The sequence below is a fragment of the Tachypleus tridentatus genome, chromosome 13, assembly GCF_004210375.1.
Source record: "Tachypleus tridentatus isolate NWPU-2018 chromosome 13, ASM421037v1, whole genome shotgun sequence".
In the NCBI taxonomy this organism is placed as follows: Eukaryota; Metazoa; Arthropoda; class Merostomata; order Xiphosura; family Limulidae; genus Tachypleus; species Tachypleus tridentatus.
This window is the reverse complement of record NC_134837.1, coordinates 236,661,316-236,681,090: the sequence shown is the minus strand read 5'-3', so window position 1 is coordinate 236,681,090 and position 19,775 is coordinate 236,661,316. Positions and strand designations below refer to the sequence as shown.

Sequence of the window (19,775 nt, the reverse complement as noted above, 5' to 3'; positions counted from 1 at the left end):
TACTGATAACAGTGTTTATACGCAGTTATGAACGAAAAAAAAACAACCTTATTTCTTCTATGAAGGAGTAGATAATATGGTCAGTGTATCTACCAGACAGATGTTCAGTAACACTACCTGGTGACATGAAATTCATTAAATTGCAACCAAACACTATAGATCAAAACAGCTAGCTATCAACGGTTTTATAAACAGCTCTTATGTTTAAGAGTATAGGCGGAGAAAACTCTCAGAAAATACACAAAGTCCGCATCCAGTGCGATAGTCAAATGAATTTATTTTGGGGGTGGGTTGGCGCCTGTGATTAAGCTGTGGATTTAGGAGTTGATGGCTCTGGTTTGTATTCATGAGGTACAACAAAATATTTCCCACAATTTAAGTTAGAGGTTTGTTATAAGAGTCAAAGTTAATCCCTTAGCATGGTGGTTACCTATCTTCTGGTTCGTAGTTCAAAATAGGGACGGCAACAGATAGGCTTAATAGCTTTGTCATAAATACCAAACAGACGATTACACAACTTTATATTTTGATCACACGTATCGGTAAGAGTTCCACGAACTACTAACGTGATTTTCAGTTTTCATTTATTTTCATTGTTCTTTCTTATTCTGTTTCTTCCGTTATTATGTTTTCAAAAAATGTTTTGAATTTATTTTTTATTTATATTTTTATTTCTTTATTGTAATTTTTCTTTCTTTATTCTATATTCTATCGGCTCTAAGTGTCTTATGTTCCTTCCATCTCATAATTTAGTTATAGGCACGAGGACTAATAACGCTAAAATTGGTGTTCTGTAGCCTCTAGAATATAAAGTCTATTATGTGTAGTTTATGGACTCTTGCACTTTCTCAGCTTTATGATGGTTCTCCTGAAACCATATAGTGACACTTTTAAATTTCGGCATTTTATCCGTATCTTTCCATGAAGATCAGCCAGGCATGGCTAGGTGGTTAAGGCCCCCGACTCGTTATCTGAGGGTTGTGGGTTCGAATCCCTGTCACACCCAACATGCTGTGGGTATGGTATAATGTGAATGCCAATCACACTACTCGTTGGCAAAAGAGTAGCCCAAGAGTTGACAGTGGGTGGTGATGACTAGCTGCCTTCCCTCTTGTCTTACACTGATAAATTGGAGACAGCTATCACAGATAGTCCTGTTATAGCTTTGCGCGAAATTCAAACCACACCTAAAACATGAAGATCATCATTTGGTCAGAACATTGGTCTTTTATTTATTTTTACCTCACAGCAGTTTTTTGTATTGTTAAGTGTTGTTTATAAACTGGTCTAGAATAATAGTTTTAACACAGCTATAGTTTGTATAGTTATGTTTAAAGAGTTAATTACTGTCTCTGAAAAACCTCCAAAAGTAAATATACATTATAAAATTGTATCGATAGGTTTTATTTATTTTTTATATTTCATTATGCTTTACAATATATACTTTAAAGTAGTATATTATCATAACACAACATTTGCAATTCAGAGAGCTATCTGCAGTGGCAAGTCATAATTTAGAAGCGATTAACCAGAGATAAGCCATATAGTCAATATCACCCATCGTCACCACTTGAACTACTTAATCAAATTGTGGGATTGACCACCACATTATAATTTAGGCATGTTTAGTGATGAGTATGAATCTGCGAATAGGTCATCCTGATCACTAGACCATGAAAACCCATTTTGTTCCTATCGGACAGTCTTTTTATTTGCATATTTTTAAAGGAGTGGTTTACTGTTCATTGGATTTTATTTGCCTATTTATTTGTTTTAAGTGCAAAGATAAACATAAAACTATATATAATACACTCATGGTTATAAGCGTTTAAACTTATCGATGAATAACCTGTGACCTTTACTATTAATAAATATGATTAAGGAGATGTGGAATTTGAGTAGACGATTTACTCAACTCTGCCCTTGGTGAAAGCCCAACGGATTTGGCAAAAGTCTACAAAGAAAACTCTCAGTCTATAATAGGACTTCTTTTGAAACTGTTGTAATGCAATTTATCTGTCTTACCTTAAACATTTTGCAGGTTACTTTAAGGAGACTTGAAACGATGAAAATACGAACAAATTAGGTAAAAATGAGCAAAATCTCTGTGACGATTTTCAATATCGTAAACTCTCCAAGAAAATTGTTATAAGACAGGGAAAATGGATCAGTTAGAAGGCTTCTCGGTCGACGCGAGAAACTTGGCAGAAATGGCAGAGCAGTTTCGTCACTTGTTCAAATCAGCTCTATTACAGTGTATGTAATTTCCATTGTTTGAATTTGGTATATTTAATGCATTACTTTTAAGAATAAGAATTAAAATTATTGCTTCTACTGACAACTATGTTATCCATCAAGAAGTAAGAAATATCCTAAAAATATTATAGTTAGGAAATACTTCGCTAATTCAGGCTTAACCAATTATTCTAGCTCCAGTATACAACGGAAGTTAAATGCAATGAATCAGAAAAGCGCGGGAACTTAAAAAAACAACAGTATCTTGATTCTCCATATTGTAGCTGGATATGTTTTCACTGTATATTTTGGTCACTATGGAAAATAAGCCAAAATACAAAATGTATGTATGCATGTATACATATATTACAATCTGAAGCTGATAGAAATTTGTCATAGTGCGAGTTTTGGTTAAACTCAACTACTTATAATAACTTCTGTGGTAGCAATATAGATGTTACTATATATTTTTTTATTTTTTTAATATATAGAAAAGTTTAATACAAGCTTGGTTTGCTTGTCGACTACTGAGTTAGCATGTCAAGTTGGGTCTGGATCAGTCAATGGATTTATGAAGAGATGAAAATTTTACTTGATGTTAAGGTTCATCCAACGGTAAAGAAAAACAACAAAACAACCTATGAAAACGCCTATACTTATTTGTAAATTCAAGAAATCAAATACAAATATATTTCATTGCGTGAAGTGAAGAAATTGTAGATTAAATAAGGCGGACAATATTTGATACAATGATTGCGTATTAAACAGAATTAAAACAAACGTCAAACATCGAAAAAAAAACATAAAATAAAGTTTCATTTAACAGATTCAGCACTTAATCATAAATGATTAATTACCAATTAAATCTTTATTTAGCTCGTGTTATTTAGTTTTGATATTCATCTAATAGCTCACTAGAAGATAAATTGATTGTGAATACTTTTAACAGTAATTTGCCTTCTCCGCATCACACCTCCAATTATCAAAATCATAATTATATAGAGAGTATTTTTTAAGACCCGCTATCCTTTCAGCAAGTACCCTTAGTAACGTGAATTAACCGTATTGAACAATGTAAAATAAAACCATAATTTTTTATCAAGAGAATAAAAGAGGCTACACTAATAAAGCCGTTAAATTGTGGGGAAAAAAATGAACTGTTGTCCTTCTGAAAGCTATACAAATCATAGAAATTCATGTGTGGCAGATTTCTGCATAAAATTAACGGAACAAGTAACAACAACGTTCGTTTCATGCACGATCAAATTTTAATTAAATTTCTATATGTTTTGATAATATCTAACTGTCATCATTAGAAGTCACACTCTAGGAATGACAGTAAAGTGTCGAAACATACAAAGTTATCATTAAAACTTGAGTGTGTATGACAAGTAAAAGTTGTGTTTTATGTGTATTATTAAATAACTAATATAACAATAAAAGAAATAACTAAACAATTTCATAAATTTTGCATAGTTTTTTTTAGCTACTGTCTCTGGTACTGCTATTTTACCCATTAACATATATAGGAAGTAAGGTAGTTTGATAATGCACAGATTTCTATCAAAAGAGTTGCTTAAACCTTCAATAAAAATACAATTAATCTTAATTGCGAGATAAATGTAAATTACTTATGACCTTCATCATTTAGGGCATCATTGAATATCTTCGCGACTGGTGGGGTCTTTCCGAATGACTAAACACTGAAGAAGGATTATCACACGTAACACTTCATGAATAAAGTATATCACATTTGACCAAAGTTGTTATTTGTTTGTAGTTAAGCACAGAGTTACACACCTGGGGATATCGAAACCCAGATTTTATCTTTGTAGGAACATAGACATGCCGCTGTGCCACAAAGAAAATAGTTATTTCTATTCAAGGGGTTTATTTATGTGTATTAAATATGTTTAATATTTTAAATATCTATAATACTAATTGGTTTAAACAAATAAAATATTGTAAATTACAAAAAAACAATAACGTATGAACTTTTATTCAATTCATATAATTGTTTAAATAAATATATATATTGATTTGCATAGAGTTACACTCAATAATAATGGGAAAGCTGTTCGTTTGGATAACTTCTAGTAGGAACTAATAATATACATTGAAGTAGTATCTAAAACTTAAACGATATTAACTTAAAGTTCAAGATACTATATATTTGTAAAGTAACTATGATCAAGCGATATTTTTTCTTTGGATTAGAGACACATTTGGAAAACTAGATAAAATTTTAATCTTTAAAAGACGTAAAATAGTTATTAAGTGGTAGGAAGAGATATCTTAAAGTGGATTACCAAAACGAGTCGGCAATGTGTATAGTACGTTCCACAATATATTTGAATATACGCTTATCCATAATGTTTTATCGAACATAAACACTATCGCACTCTGTCGATTCTCTCAGAGTTCAAGTATGCCTATTGTCTGATGTGCATGATACCAGTAAGCAACTTATTGAATGTATATCCAAGTAGATTAGATACAGCTTTTGCTTAACCTTTATTTCTCTTGGGCGGCTAAATATAATGCCCATAATGAGTTCTTTTATTCGTCATTAAATAAAGAAATATGTGTCGTGGGCAAAATTTGACTTTTCAGTATGATTAATGCTCTTACTCATTTTTATTTATTTTTTCGTGATTATAGTCGCACATCTTGGTTAAGTTTGATTTTGTTTTTGAATTTCGCACAAAGCTACGCGAGGTCTATTTGTGCTAGCCGTCCCTAATTTAGCAGTGTAAGACTAGAGGGAAGGCAGCTAGTCATCACCACCCACCGCCAACTCTTGGGCTACTCTTTTACCAACGAATAGTGGGATTGACCGTCACATTATAACGCCCCCATGGCTCAAAGGGCGAGCATGTTTGGCGCGAAGGGGATGCGAACGCGCGACCCTCAGATTACGAATCACACGCCTTAACACGCTTGGCCATGCCGGGCCCTCTTAGTTAAGAAATTATGGTCTGTTTGGTACTTGAAACTACTTATGGTAATTTCAAGAATAGAACACTTATCCATTTTTTTCTAATTCACGTGAATTTATGCAGTATAATTTCTCGAAAATAAGCGTGCATAATATACATTAACTACAGTTACAAATGTATTTTTGAGCTGTCTCCTGTTTTACCAGTAAAGCAACAGAACCGTTAAGTGGAATATATGTAACAATTAGTTTTTGAAGTAAAAAACTGAGACCAAAGAATAATGTAATAAAAGAGAAATTCTTGATAACCATTGAAAAACAACAACAACACGTGTATGGACTTTTACAGTGATCTATACACGTGTTAAAGACGTTTTGTTCTCAGCATAGTTTCTACTTCCATACACAGAATTTGTTTCTTGTTTCAGAATTTCACCCTAAGCTACGCTGGGCCTGTCTTCACACAGTCATTTCTAATTTGAAACTGAGAAACTAGAATTGGGAAGAAAGAGTGTTAATGTAACCCACTGCCAGTTATTTCGTTTCTTTTGTTTAATAGTGGGAATTTTTAGCATATTTTAACACATCGATGAACCCCACAACGGGCTTTGAGCCATAAATCTTCTCATGCATAGTCCACACATGCTAACCACTTGGCCATACCCAGCACTATACAGAGTGCAGGAACGATCAGGTGTTTCATTAACTTTGATGTCAACAATACGACTCAGTCATCCAAACGAAAAGATGTTTAATGATCATTTTGTGTCTGTGAAAGTAATTCGAGTATTGCATATACATTTTGAAAAATTAGTCGCGTCTCTTACTCTCTAACAAGATCGCCACTATCTTCAGTCCATTTAGATACAGTGTTTCAAATTGCTCTAAATACACACAATTAAATCTAGAGCACTTAAAATATGTTGTTTTGTTTTTTTGCATTTGGTTTATGGGCGCATGAATATCAATATTTAACTAAGGTTGTTGAAAAATAAATTGAAGGTGCAATAAACGTTTTCTGTGGTTATTATGATCTATTTTGTTCACTACAATTTTTGTATAATTGCTCCAAGAAATTATACAGAAGTTTATTTCACGATATTAGAAGTATAAAATATAACGATAAATTTCTCCAAGTTGTAAATTATAACAGTTAAAATTGCGTAGAGAAAAGATAGTATAGCAAAATTATGTTTATCCACTGTGAACGCAATGATGGTATATTAATTAGTTTTACTGTATTTTTTTCTATCTACTTTCAGTTCTTTATAAATTTTTTTAATTTTTAAAGAATAATGGAAATATCTTCAAATTATATTTAGCTAAACATTAAAATCAAGAAACACCAGCACGCGGGCAATTAGAGGAAATATATGAGTGTGCGTGTTTTCCTATAGCAAAGCCACAAGGGCTATCTGCTGAATTCACTGAGAGGAAGGAAATATATGGTAAGATTAAAACCTGTTGTCCACGAACAGAAAACAATACCCAGTGGCTGAATAACTTGTGAGCTTTGACTGATTTCAAAACTATTGAAAAATGTTCAACCCGCAGGGTAGAAATCGACTAGGTTATTACTTTTCTGCTTCGAATATTTTTCTAATTAATTTTCTTTAATAAAGTATGCACTATACATGTCGATAAAATTTGAAAACAAGAGAGAGGGGCGCATTTTATTATTCATTTAAAGGGGGGGTACTGAAAATCACAATTTATGTTTGTAAATAAACTCAGTATAAATAAGTTAAAGTAATGTCTATTTCCATTCCCCACAGCTGTCCTTCCCAGTGGTTACAGCTTTGTGCTATAAAAGACAAACAAGTTTAATACAGCAGAGCTGGAAACTCGCAATAGGTCAGCCCTCCGGTAGCCCAGCGATAAGTCTCAGGGCTCATAACCCTCATATTTATTCGGAGTTCAATACTCGTAGTGAGCACAGCATATAAAACCCGTATAAATGGCTTTTGGATACAGTCGATGCGTATAGCTTCGTCATTCGTGTTTTATTTTTTATTACTGATACCAGTTCTTTCAACTGAGCCGCACCTTATACGCACATGAGATACACTGTTAGACCAGGGACCTCTAGATGTATCTATAGATGTCCATAATTTGATCTATTATACTTTATGAAAGGCAACCATTTAACTCTTAAACGGTTATCATCATCATGTGATGTTGCTACCTACAACATTCCCGCTGTTTAAAGGTTAATGTTATTCGCTGCCATTGGGGCGGTGCTCGTCTCCTGGCTCAAGACTAGTTATCGCTTTTAAAACGCATTTAAAGTTGAAAATGCAGAGTGTATCAGATAGTTATTTCGCATTGTTTGTTTCTTAAACAATTGAACAGTAGATATCTAAAATAAATGGTAATAAAGCAAAAGGTAGGTGATGAATATTCGAAGTGTCATTTTCAACTTTTCAATATTAATAAATAAAAATGAGTATTTTAATAAGTACAAAAAAGAATGTATCAAAATCGGTGGTTTTAAAATGCACTTTATGTTCATTGCATTGCGCGTCGCGTGATACAAAACATGGTGAAGAACTTATCCGGAACACAAAGTGTAAGTACTTGAACTTTGAAGCGAACAATAGGAACTGAAATTTTATCGCTGTTCGAGATTATCCTTAAGCAAAGAACACAGTATAAAAAGAGAAAAGAAATCATTCCCTTTGTCTCGTTGCAATCACTAAGAGAAGGAAAGATCTGGTCTTAACACTTCAAAACCTGAAGAGAGACAAGATCTATCCCACATTTTTTTAATCTAATTTTCTAAAACTTAAATATTAAAGCAAAAACATACTGAAAATGAAGCACCTATCTGCATTAAGCGTAATGTTTAAATTACTAAGCATCAACTTTTTGTATATTGCTGGAGGTCTGAATTTTATTTAAATCTTAATTTTTATCACAATTTAAGCAACTGTTTGCATAGTTTTTGTATAAGGTAGAACTATGAGGTATCTTTAGTTTTTATTTATTAAAATAGATGAAAGTTTCCTAGATTGTAATATTTAATGAAATTTTAACTTTCATCTATTTTTACTTTCTACGGTAGAACATACGGAAGTTACTTGCTAATTGGAATCTGTATGCATATATATATATATCAGGTTATCCCATAAGTAATGTCCGAAAATTTATTACAAAAAGTGCATCATCATTTCTGTCTTTGTAGAAGGCTTTTATGACTAAAATATGTAATAGGACGTGTATAAAAATGTTTAGACAAATAAGAGAAACTACCCCAACTCCAGTTTTTCTGATCATTAATCAAATAAACCCTTATAAAAATGGATATGTCTGAGGAGCACAATAGGCATTTATGAGTTTAAGAAAAGCAATAGTGCAGCAGAAACTACACGAAACATTCAAGATGTTTATGGTGTGGATTCTCTCAATGAAAAAAGATGTCGAAGGTGGTTTCAGAAGTTCAGATCAAGTGACTACAGCTTAAGCGACTCGTCACGTTCAGATCGTCTTCTTGGGTTTAATGATGGCTTGCCGCTGGTTGCACTTGATGAAGATTGTGCTGTAAGAGTTGAAAAACTAGTACAGAAGTTTAACTCAACCCATTCAACAGTTCATCGTCATCTGCAACTGCTTGGAAAGGTGTCAAAACTTGTAAAATGGGTCTTCCATTATTTGGCAGAAGCCAACCATAGAGCAAGAGTCGACATTTGCACTTCTCTGCAATCTCGTAAACATAACTCGCCTTTTTTGGACAAGTTAGTAAGTGGAGATGAAAAATGGATATTTTATAAAAATGTTAAGTGCCGTGGACAATGGTCCAGTGCAAGTAAACTGGCTAAAGCACAGCTCAAAATGGATCTCCACCCTAAGAAAGTCTTGTTAAGCGTTTGGTAGGGTATTGTAGGTGTGATCCACTTTGAGTTGCTACCAATCAATGTAATTGTCAACAATTAGAGCACTAATACCACTAATACTCTTTTCTGAAAGAAAAGAGGCCTACTTTGATCAATCGTAAAAGTGTTGTATTACACTAGGATAACGCACGGTTTCATACAGCAAGAATCACATCTACAAAGATTGAAGAGCTGGACTGGGAAAAACTTCCACATCCTCCTTATTCTCCGGACCTTCACCATCTGATTATCAACTATTCCGAGGTTTGCAGAACTAACTTGATGGAAAAGCGCTTGGAACACATGAAGATGTCAAAACTACCCTCTCTACATTCTTTTCCTCCAAACCCCAAGAATTTCATAGAAGCGGCATTCAGAAGCTTGTGAATCGTTGACAGGAAATAATTAATAATAATGGAACACACCTTATTGATTAAATAACATTAAAAGTGTTTAAAAGCATTTCTCTTTTTCTGAACCTAAATCGAGCATTGCTTAAAGGATGACCTGATATATATATACATATATTGTGTTTTGAATTTGGATCAAAATATGTTTTACTGCTCGCATAATAGAAACGTAACGTAATGTTTTAAAACAAGTTATTATTCTTTTCCTTTGAAACATATGTGTACATGTTTTAACATGATGCATGATTAAATTAATGATTTATTAAGAGAGACGATTTTGACTTGGAAGTGGTAGAGCAGTTAAACTCTGAAGATTTATATACATAGGGTGATTATAATGTTTTAATGTTCTATCTACAAATACGATGGTTATAATGTTGTGATATTCTATCTACAAATACGATGGTTATAATGTTGTGATATTCTATCTACAAATAGGATGGTTATAATGTTGTGATATTCTATCTACAAATACAATGGTTATAATGTTGTGATATTCCAAGATTAGAAATAAATTAAACACACAGTAACCTGATCACCGCAACAGCAAAAGTTACGGAAAATCCCACTCCTCATCAGTAACCCAGAACACATGCTAACCAAAGTTAACCTAAACTTGTGTAACTCAATAACATACATTGATCAAAGTGTAGATTAAACTGGGCCTCTCTTGAACATAAGCTTCCAGATTAAATAATTTTCAGAATACCAAGTTTATTTATTATATCTGATATCGTGCAGATTTTTAATTTGAATAGTGACCAATGACACTTTTTTCTTCACTTCACCTATACAGCATATAGGATCTCACTGGACACTACTGTGGTGGATTTAATGTTATATATCTATTCTAATCTCGATATTTGTTTCAGTTAAATATATATATTTAGAAATGGATGTAGCCTATACTGTTAAATATGTAAATTCTTGCTCATTCACTAAAATGGTAGAAAACTCTCGAGTGTAAGAATAAAAACAGTATGTGTATATAAATGTCAGTATTGTTGTGCAAGCTGAAATTTCTAGAATCTCGACTAACGCTAAACAAAGGTAACCAACGTAAAGCACCAAGAAACAATATATATATTGTTGGTTTGCTGCAGTTGGTATACAGTAAACCTCGAAAGCTATAACTATGATTAACGTTTATTAATCGGGAACTTCAGATATTGACCAGAAACGTTTGAAGATTTCGAATGTTACGAACCATTTAACTTTAGCGGATTAACATCGGATATTAGTACTTTTACGAAGACATTATATGACTTAAGCTGTGAAAACTCACATGTGATCAGCGAAGAGCAAGTTAGTTTCCCATTATGTGAGTTGTACCGATATCAACTTGAAATTAATTCACTCAAAAGGAACCCTAAAAGTTGCCCCAACCACCTGGTTATAGAGAACGAGGGCTGATTGTGATGTTTTCTTCTGCTGCGGCCTGGCATGACCAGGTGGTTAAGACCCTTGACTCATAATCCGAGGGTTGCGGGTTCGAATCCTCGTCACACCAAACATGCTTGCCCTTTCAGCCATGGTGGCTTTATAATGTAATAATCAATCCCACTATTCATTGGTAAAAGAGTAACCCAAGAATTGGCGGTGGGTGGTGACGACTAGCTGCCTTCCCTCTAGTCTTACACTGCTAAATCAGGGACGGCTGGCGCACATAGACATCGTATTGTTTCGCGCGAAATTCAAAACAAACCAAATCTTCTGCTGCGATACCTGTTGATAGTGATTTCTGCAAATTTATAAATTATCCACATATTATAGTAGAGAAAGGCCATTAACAATTATCAATCATTGGTATGACTTTAAACTTTAAATTGTTTCTTCAGTTTATTGTCTTTATCTTTATCTCCAGCTCTAAGATGACATCAAAAATGGGAACCAGGAAGAGGTGACATTTCCATTAATACGGGAGCTGAAATAAAAACTGAATTTCGTTACTGAACCATCTGAAACACACAAGTTTGAAGATGAAAAAATATATATATAAATTTTATCATTAGTGAGTCAGAGGTTCAGGTTTTATAATACGGTGGTGAATGGGGAAATTAACATTAAACACACTTTGGCCATATTTAATTCTAAATGTGTAAGTTGAATCGGGAATGGATAACTTATTTATTTATAGGACAGGAGACAAGTTAGTTTTGTGAGCAAGTAATTCACAAAACCTTCTAGGTTCGATTCAACTGTCACTGGTTTTAAAGTGACTAGCTTAATTTATAATAAACAGGGTAAAGACGTAATTTTCAGGTCTAGCTTATTTCCTTATTGTAATTTAAATTTGTCTGATTACTGTTTTCACTGATTCTTAATCAGAGGATGGCACAGATAGAACCCCGACTGACGTTCTTTCACAAGCACTCTCCCAAGGATGCTATATGAACTGAACTTTCTCGGGTGCTTGTAGCAAGCACGTTTTTCTGTAGGATAGTGAGGAAATGCTGAATTGACTAATAATTGTTTATGGGAAAGTTCAAGCCGTAGTCTTACTGTCAGAGAAATTTAAACATACATCTCTAACTAAACTATCAGTACCTAAGTCAGCGTGGAGTTTTTATTCTTGACTTTTCCTATTAAACTATATCTTTTTACCTTTAGCTATATTAATGTTAATCCTTATCACATAGTAGTAGAGTGTTATATAAACAAATGGAACGAGCTGAATTATGAAAAAGAACTTCCTATTTTCAGGCCCACAGAATAGGAAACTGAGAAAAATCTCATCTATTAAGGAAGGAATGTGGATCTTCAAATCTCAGTATTTGTGCAGATATACGAAGATTGCTTATCTGTTACTACTGAATCAACTGAGTCAAATATTGGTCATCAGACTTAAGGTCTGCATATCTGCCACTCTGGGTACCCTTACAGCTCTGGAGCCTTCAAATCAACAAACCCTGTTGTCCCCTGTTCTACGGTCAGTGTGGACAAGAATAGGTGCTATCTCTTACTGAACGGGAGCACATTATTTCTTATTCAAATATTATTTTTATGGTTATGTTTGAACTTTTCTTTCTGCACACAACTGTTTGGGTTGTAATGATGGGCTGTTTTGTCGTTTCAAGTTGTGTTTTCATATTTTAAGTTTAATTGTGAGCTTAAGTTGATTTTGTTTCAAAATGTTTTCATTTAATCTTTGAACTGAGTACTTTTATTTATTAATTTCAATTCTATCCAGGACAAAAACACAGTTTTAGTTCAATGTGCATATCTATATGTCTCTGAAAAACTGTTTATATTAATAAAAAAATCGTATCCTCACTCACATGTTTAAGCAGCTTTAGATTTCATGTGTGTCACACAAACGAAGAAATACCTTTCAGAAATTTTTATATGCAAAAACGGCTCGTTTGGGTTGAGAAAATATTTTACATAGAAGAGCGAACAACGTTTCGACCTTTCAGAAATTTGTTCATGTTATCAGTTCATGTCAACTCTGATGTCATTGTTCCAGATAATAAAAGCTAATTCATTACACTTGTGTAGACATCATCGAATAAAGACTAAAATAACTCTAGTTTTTGTGTTAAAGAATAATACGTTATGAAAATGTGTGGCATGTCGCAGAACACTTGTTTACACACATTATGAAATTTACCCGGTGAGGCAGCAATGAGTTTACAGTCTTGCAAGACTAGAACCTGGGATTTGATTCTTCTCTGTGGCCACAACGTGGCTCTGCCCTAAAACAAACATAGACAATAATTCCATATTTTACTGAATATTACCTTTGAAAAAGTGTCCATCATAAAGTAAACGTTTTCAGATACGCAGTCAACTGTTTTTGAGTGTAAATGTACGTAACGGGACAAGGGATAATATGACAAATTACCCTACTCTATTTGAAATATGGCAGTCAAGAAAATTTTAAAGAAAGAAACGCCAATATATCTTCAGCGGCATTACAAACAAACATGGGTAAGAGAAACCTGAATCCATCTCGAAAATGTGGTTGAATTATAATTTTTAACTCAACACAATATGAGACTTTTATTGAGCTATTTTCTGCAACATTAACAAAAACTAATGCTACGAGATAATAATATGAGAATATCCTCTATCGTCGTAAAAATAGCCTTTGTTTACCTGATATGTGATAAAGTTTTATGTGACTTATAACCTAAGTTGTTTGATATGCAGGGCTTCCAGTTGAGATATCACACAATTGTGGTCCTGTTATAATGAAAATAATTACAGAAATTATAAATATTCTTCGATAAGATACAAAAAATGTTGAACAATTCTTGTATTGTTTTTGAATTACGTATATTTATCTTAAACAATGTGGCTTCAATAAGTTTATGTAGCAGTAATATATCGACAAAATTACCAGATCTTTTAACATCCTATACGTTTTAAAGAATAGTTTTGTAATCCACGTATTCTTATGACAAATATATTTCTGTGCAAACGATACGATTACTCACATGAGTCGTGTATGTGAGATTGTTTTATTCAGAAAAAATGCTATTAGTATAAATCATGTTTGTGTGTTGTTAAGCACGAACCAACACAATAGGCAATCTGTGATATGCCATCAAAACCCGGTTTTATGCGTTATAAGCCTTGTTTAGTTGAAAATAACCATAAAGCTACACATTGGGCTATCTGCACTTTGCTCACCACGGGTATCGAATCCCGATTTCTCACGTTATAAATCAACAGGCATACCTCTGTACCACTGGGGACTTATAAGCTTCGATTCGCCCAGGAAAATGGAAATAGTTTGGTTTGAATTTCGCGCAAAGTTACACGAGGGCTATTTGCACTAGCCGTTCCTAATTTAACAATGGGCCTGGCATGGCCTAGCGCGTTAAGGCGTGCACTTCGTAATCTGAGGGTCGCGGGTTCGCGCCCGAGTCGCGCCAAACATGCTCGCCCTCCCAGCCGTGGGGGCGTTATAATGTGACGGTCAATCCAACTATTCGTTGGTAAAAGAGTAGCCCAAGAGTTGGCGGTGGTAGGTGATGACTAGCTGCCTTCCCTCTAGTCTTACACTGCTAAATTAGGGACGGCTAGCACAGATAGCCCTCGAGTAGCTTTGTGCGAAATTCCAAATTCCAAAAACAATTTAACAATGTAAGACTAGAGAGCTAGTCATCACCACCCACCGCCAGCTATTGGGCTAGTCTTTTACCAACGAATAGTGGGATTGATCGTAATATTATAACGTACCCACGGCTAAGAGGGCGAGCATGTTTGATATGATGGGGATTCAAACCTGAGACCCTTGGAATGCGAGTCGAGCACCTTAACCACCTGGCCATGCTGAGCCAACGGAAATAGAGAAACATTTGTCAAGTAAGAGAGAACTAATAATGGTCTGTAGTATAATGTTACGAGTTGAAAACACTTACTTTTATAATGATGACCCAAAACAGTGAACAGTAAATTATCACTTAAATTGTTTGACAGCGTCAGAGAAAGATAAGAAAGTAGTTAACTAGTTGTCTTTGTGACTTAAAAGCCCATTAAGTATTGTGTCTATATTTATCTTCCTACTGACCACAAGTATGGTCCATCCTTGAATACTTACTGAGCATGCGTAGACACAACTGCAGCTTGTTTATCGTGGCACCACTGAAAGTTGAAGGTTATTTAATACATATAAAACCGGTAATGCAGATGCCCATTCTTCCATAGCTGATTCTCATTAAAATGCTAGTACACAAAAGTTGTAATAGTTTTCAAACGAGACTTAAAATTCAAACGCTTTCGATTACTTCACTATTCTTTTTCTTCTGAAGAAAATGGACTACACATTAGCGCTTGAATTTTAGGTCTTGTTTGAAAACCTTTCCATAGTCGATAATAGTCTTCCTTAAATTTAGTATGCTTGGGGTGTGCATAACAAGTCTAAAAGTATGACCAATTTGATACCTACCAATAGATGCATCAGTTATTCTCAACAGATTTGTACCCACAAAACTTTACATCACAGATTGCAGCGAAGAACTGGCTGAACCATTGTCGATTAACTTTACTTCAGGACTCTCCAGAAGTTGAGACTTAACTGGAAAATAAATCAAACAAAAGGTATTTGTTTCAGTTCAAATGTAGCGTAAAGCATGGCTACCTTCAGACCTGGTGAGACAGGAGTGAGTCTTAAGATTTATAGCGTTAATATCAAGGGTTTGGTTCCCCTCGGTGGGCCCTGCAGATAACCCGATGTGACATTACTATAACACACACATGCACAGAGTAGACCTACGTGGTAAATGGCACAAATACACGCTGTTCTCTTGAAACCAACAAAATAAATGTCCGTGAAACATGGGTAGATTTGCTTTTGTTTGATTTTAAATCCATAAGAAACGTCAATATTTTTTACGGAATCATCGAAATTTCAAAGACCTGTCACAATCTGTATATAAATTAAAGAAGAAAGTTTCAAATATATGAAAACCCTGTAAAATGTAATCTGAAGAAGTATATAAATCAGCAATGTGGTAGGATTGGTAAATACTTAATTTAAATTGTTCATAGAAATATGCAATGATTAATTAGAATATCAAGTATATAACACGAATATAATAAAACACCGAAATTATTCGTGTTTAATAACATCAATAGTCTAGAAAAAAGAAAGAAGAAAAGAACAGCAAGTGTTTCCTAAAGGATCCTAGAAGCACTTCTAAAACCTAACAATCATTCCTTGTTTGATTTGAATTTCACTCTAAACTACATGAGGGGTACATGAACTAGCCGCCTCTACTTTTACAGTGTCTTGGTCTACCTTTTACCAACGATCAATGGGAATAACCGTCACATTATTACGCTCACACAGTGGAAAGAGCTAACACGTTCGACCCTCAGAATGCAAGTCGAGCACCTTAACTATTAGGCCATGCTAGACCAAAAAACCATCCTATCCGCATGTATTAAGTTATTTCAGAGGTATTTTTGCAAATAAACAATATTGACTTACCACTGTATTCATAATATTTACTGTTCGTAACTTCGTTTGCAGAATCATTAACATTTGAAATGTATTGATACAGGTATCCATGCATATCTCAGTGGCTTCGAATACCTTTTTTTTTATAAAACAGAGAATTTGTAAATGTAATTAACTTTTATCTGAAAAGAAAAAGAATAAATTTGTAAATGAATTAATTTCTATGTACTGTGATAATTTTATCAACTTAATGAACATTATCACATCATAAATGTATTTACTTTATTCGACACATTACGCCCACGAACACTTATAAAAAAAGTTCTAGAGCAAAATGTAGTCATAAAAATATTTTCATAACTTTAATTCATTTAATTGATTTACAGAAACCTTGAAACCTCTTCAACTGATTTTATATTTAAGTTATGAATCATTAAGTTGAAGTCTGGGAAAAAGAAAAGAAAGAATAGTACTGATTAGATGGGAATTACAAATAAGTAAACTGTTAAATATGAGTAGTTGTGAACAGATTCACATAAGATGTAACTTACATATGATATTTAATCGTGGGAACATATAAATTTAAATATTGTTTGTGGAATCATGCTCAAAGATACTCTTAGGTAACCTGCACTAGCTAACCAAAGTTTTGAAGTGATAAAAGATAGGGAAGTTAGCTGACACCATCCATCACTAACTTTTGAGCTATTCTTTACCACCGAATAGTGAGTTTTGTCCAACATTATAACGTCCTCATGGCTGAAAGAGCACGCAAATTCGATGGCGATGGGACTCGAACTTATTACTTGCAGCTGGCAAATAGAATGCTCTAACCGCTAAACTATTCCATGCCCCATTAATTTAATACCCCTAGAAGATGTTCCCTTATTTCGTCATTATAATATTGTATGGGAATTAATAATAAAACTTAAATATTGATACAATCTTTTATCAGTCAGATGGGTATAGAAGACTTTTTTATTGTATTTTTTTGTGGTTCATATACCATTGTTTTAATTTAATTTAACTTTATCGTGAGGAATACGATTCTGGTTTCTTTACTCCAGGATATCGTTTTAAATTAATACTCTTCTTGTTCATTTATTTAAATCCAAATTTATTATTGTATTTTAATTCAGTAACCCTATAATTCACCGTATCCTGCATTTGTCGTCATTGGTTTAGTTGTTTTGAATTTCGCGCAAAGCTACACGAGGTCTAATTGCGCTAGCAGTCCCTTATTTAATAATGTAAAACAAGAGAAAAGGCAGCACGTCATCACTACCTGCTACAAACTCTTGGGCTACTTTTTTACCAGCGGCTGAAAGGGCGAGCATGTTTGGTGTGACGGGGATTCGAACCCGCGGTCCTGAGATTAGGAGTCGAGTGCCTAAACCACCTAGTCATGCGGGGCAAGTTTTTCTGAAATGTCCAAAGTACAAACGAACAGAATCATGTAACGATGCCATAAAAACACGGAAAGAGCTTTTGAGATCAAGTTAAACTTTCGGACACACATTAAGAAATAAATGTTGATAATCGATGTAGGACATACATGTGACGGAACACAGATGTCCGCCCTCATGGAAATCAATAATGTGGCTTGAAATAAATAAAAAAAGCCCCTGTTTTTATAGTTTCTGAACTATTTAATCCTTCCAAACTGGTTACGTAATAAGTTCCTCCTCTTATCATGGCTTAATTACAGTTTTGAAGAGGTTAACAAATATCTAGCTCTACTGTTTGCCGTTCATACTTTTTCATAATTTATATTACATTTGAAGTAGTTTATACACAGTAAAGGCAGAATTTGACTGACAACAATTCAGGTTTAGCTTGATATTTAAGAAACAAATCCACATTGGCTAATCTCTGTGTCCACCGAGGAGATTCGAACTTCTAATCTTAGCATTGTAAATCGAAGACACAGCCTTTCCTTCATATTATCTCAGATAGTTAGGACGCTCATCTCATCATATTAATGTTCGAATTCTCGCCATACCAAACATTTCACCCTTTCAGCCAGGGAGGCGTTATAATGTCACAGTCAATCCTATTATTCCTTGGTAAAAGAGTAGCCCAAAAGTCAGTGGTGGGTGGTGATGACTAGCTGCCATCTTTTTAGCTTTACACGGCTAAATTAGGTTCGGCTAGCGCAGATAGCCTTCATGTAGCTTTGCGCAAAACAAACAATCCTTGCTGTTCACACACACACATGTACTACAGAACTACTTCATGGCTGAGTACTTTTGTAAAGAGTAACATCTGTAGCTAATTTAATACTTGACTGAGATATAACGTGTCATATTCTGAACTAAAAGTGTTAACAGAATAGAATTAGACCTGTGAGAGTATTGGTTATGTGTGTGTGTGAACCTTTTCTTTTATCTTACGATGATTTTCTATGTGAATTGAAATTCAAAAAGCAATTTAAGTTAAAGAAATGATCTATTTAGCTCAGATAAAAAATTATATTCTCTCTTCTGGCAAGACTGGTACGTGACGGACTACAAGTTTGCGACATAAATTACTACCACGACTGGTAACAAAGATCTAACTAAACAAATTGCAAATAATTATAGAAAAAAGAAAAAAAAAGTTTAAAACACAATTTTAAAATATATTAATTAAAACATCAAATTACATTTGAAAATTAATCCTTTATTTCTCTAATAAAATAAAAGAGCACTTGAAATATGTGATAAAATACTTTTATCATTCAGTGAAAAATACCCTTAACAAGCGATTATATTAAGTGCCTAAAACAAGTAATGTACGTATAAGACGTACAAAGTAAACTAATCAAAATGAATTAATTAATTACATTAAAATAAAAAAAAAGTTTAAATAGAACAGACAAACAATGCTGAATAAAAAGATCAACCCAAAAACGAGTGACAAACCTGTAAAAAAACACACGAATATTGTAACATTGCGTATTCTATTGAAACCGAGTACATATAACAAAATTAGCACTTCTTAATCACAATAAAACTGTTCTACAAGACATTTACATTTTAAAACTTCTAATCGTGTCATAGAAAAACGAACATTCATCTCAAGCAAACAGAGTAAATATTTGTAGGTTCAAAGTAAAAACAAACTGTCAAACATAGTGACAAACTATGTCAAACAAACTGACAAAAAAAGTCAAACATAGATATAAATATTTATATAAGTACAAAACCACAAAATAAATAAAACATTACCAACTTCAAGTGGACGAATTTGTTTTAAATCAGCACCTTAAACCGTTGGTAAAAAATAAAAGTAAATTTGTGCAGCACAACAAAAATAAACAATGGAGTTTATAACCATTTCAGAACACTGCATTAGATATAACTAAAGCAAAAAAAAAAAAGTGCTAAAATAACAAACAAGCGATGAAAGTGTCCTTTTTTTCCACATAC

General features: G+C 33.6%; 2 long non-coding RNA genes across 2 annotated transcripts in view; one reads left to right on the top strand and one right to left on the bottom strand.

Moving 5' to 3' along the window:
* The window catches only part of LOC143238966 (uncharacterized), a 28,474-nt gene extending 15,809 nt beyond the window's left edge, over window positions 1–12,665 (top strand). Inside the window, exon 3 of the long non-coding RNA XR_013020864.1 lies at window positions 12,159–12,665. This is a non-coding gene — a long non-coding RNA (uncharacterized LOC143238966). The remainder of the gene's footprint in view (window positions 1–12,158) is intronic.
* Window positions 1–19,775, bottom strand: part of LOC143238965 (uncharacterized) — a 36,439-nt gene that overhangs the window by 14,054 nt on the left and 2,610 nt on the right. Inside the window, exon 2 of the long non-coding RNA XR_013020863.1 lies at window positions 15,352–15,480. This is a non-coding gene — a long non-coding RNA (uncharacterized LOC143238965). The remainder of the gene's footprint in view (window positions 1–15,351; window positions 15,481–19,775) is intronic.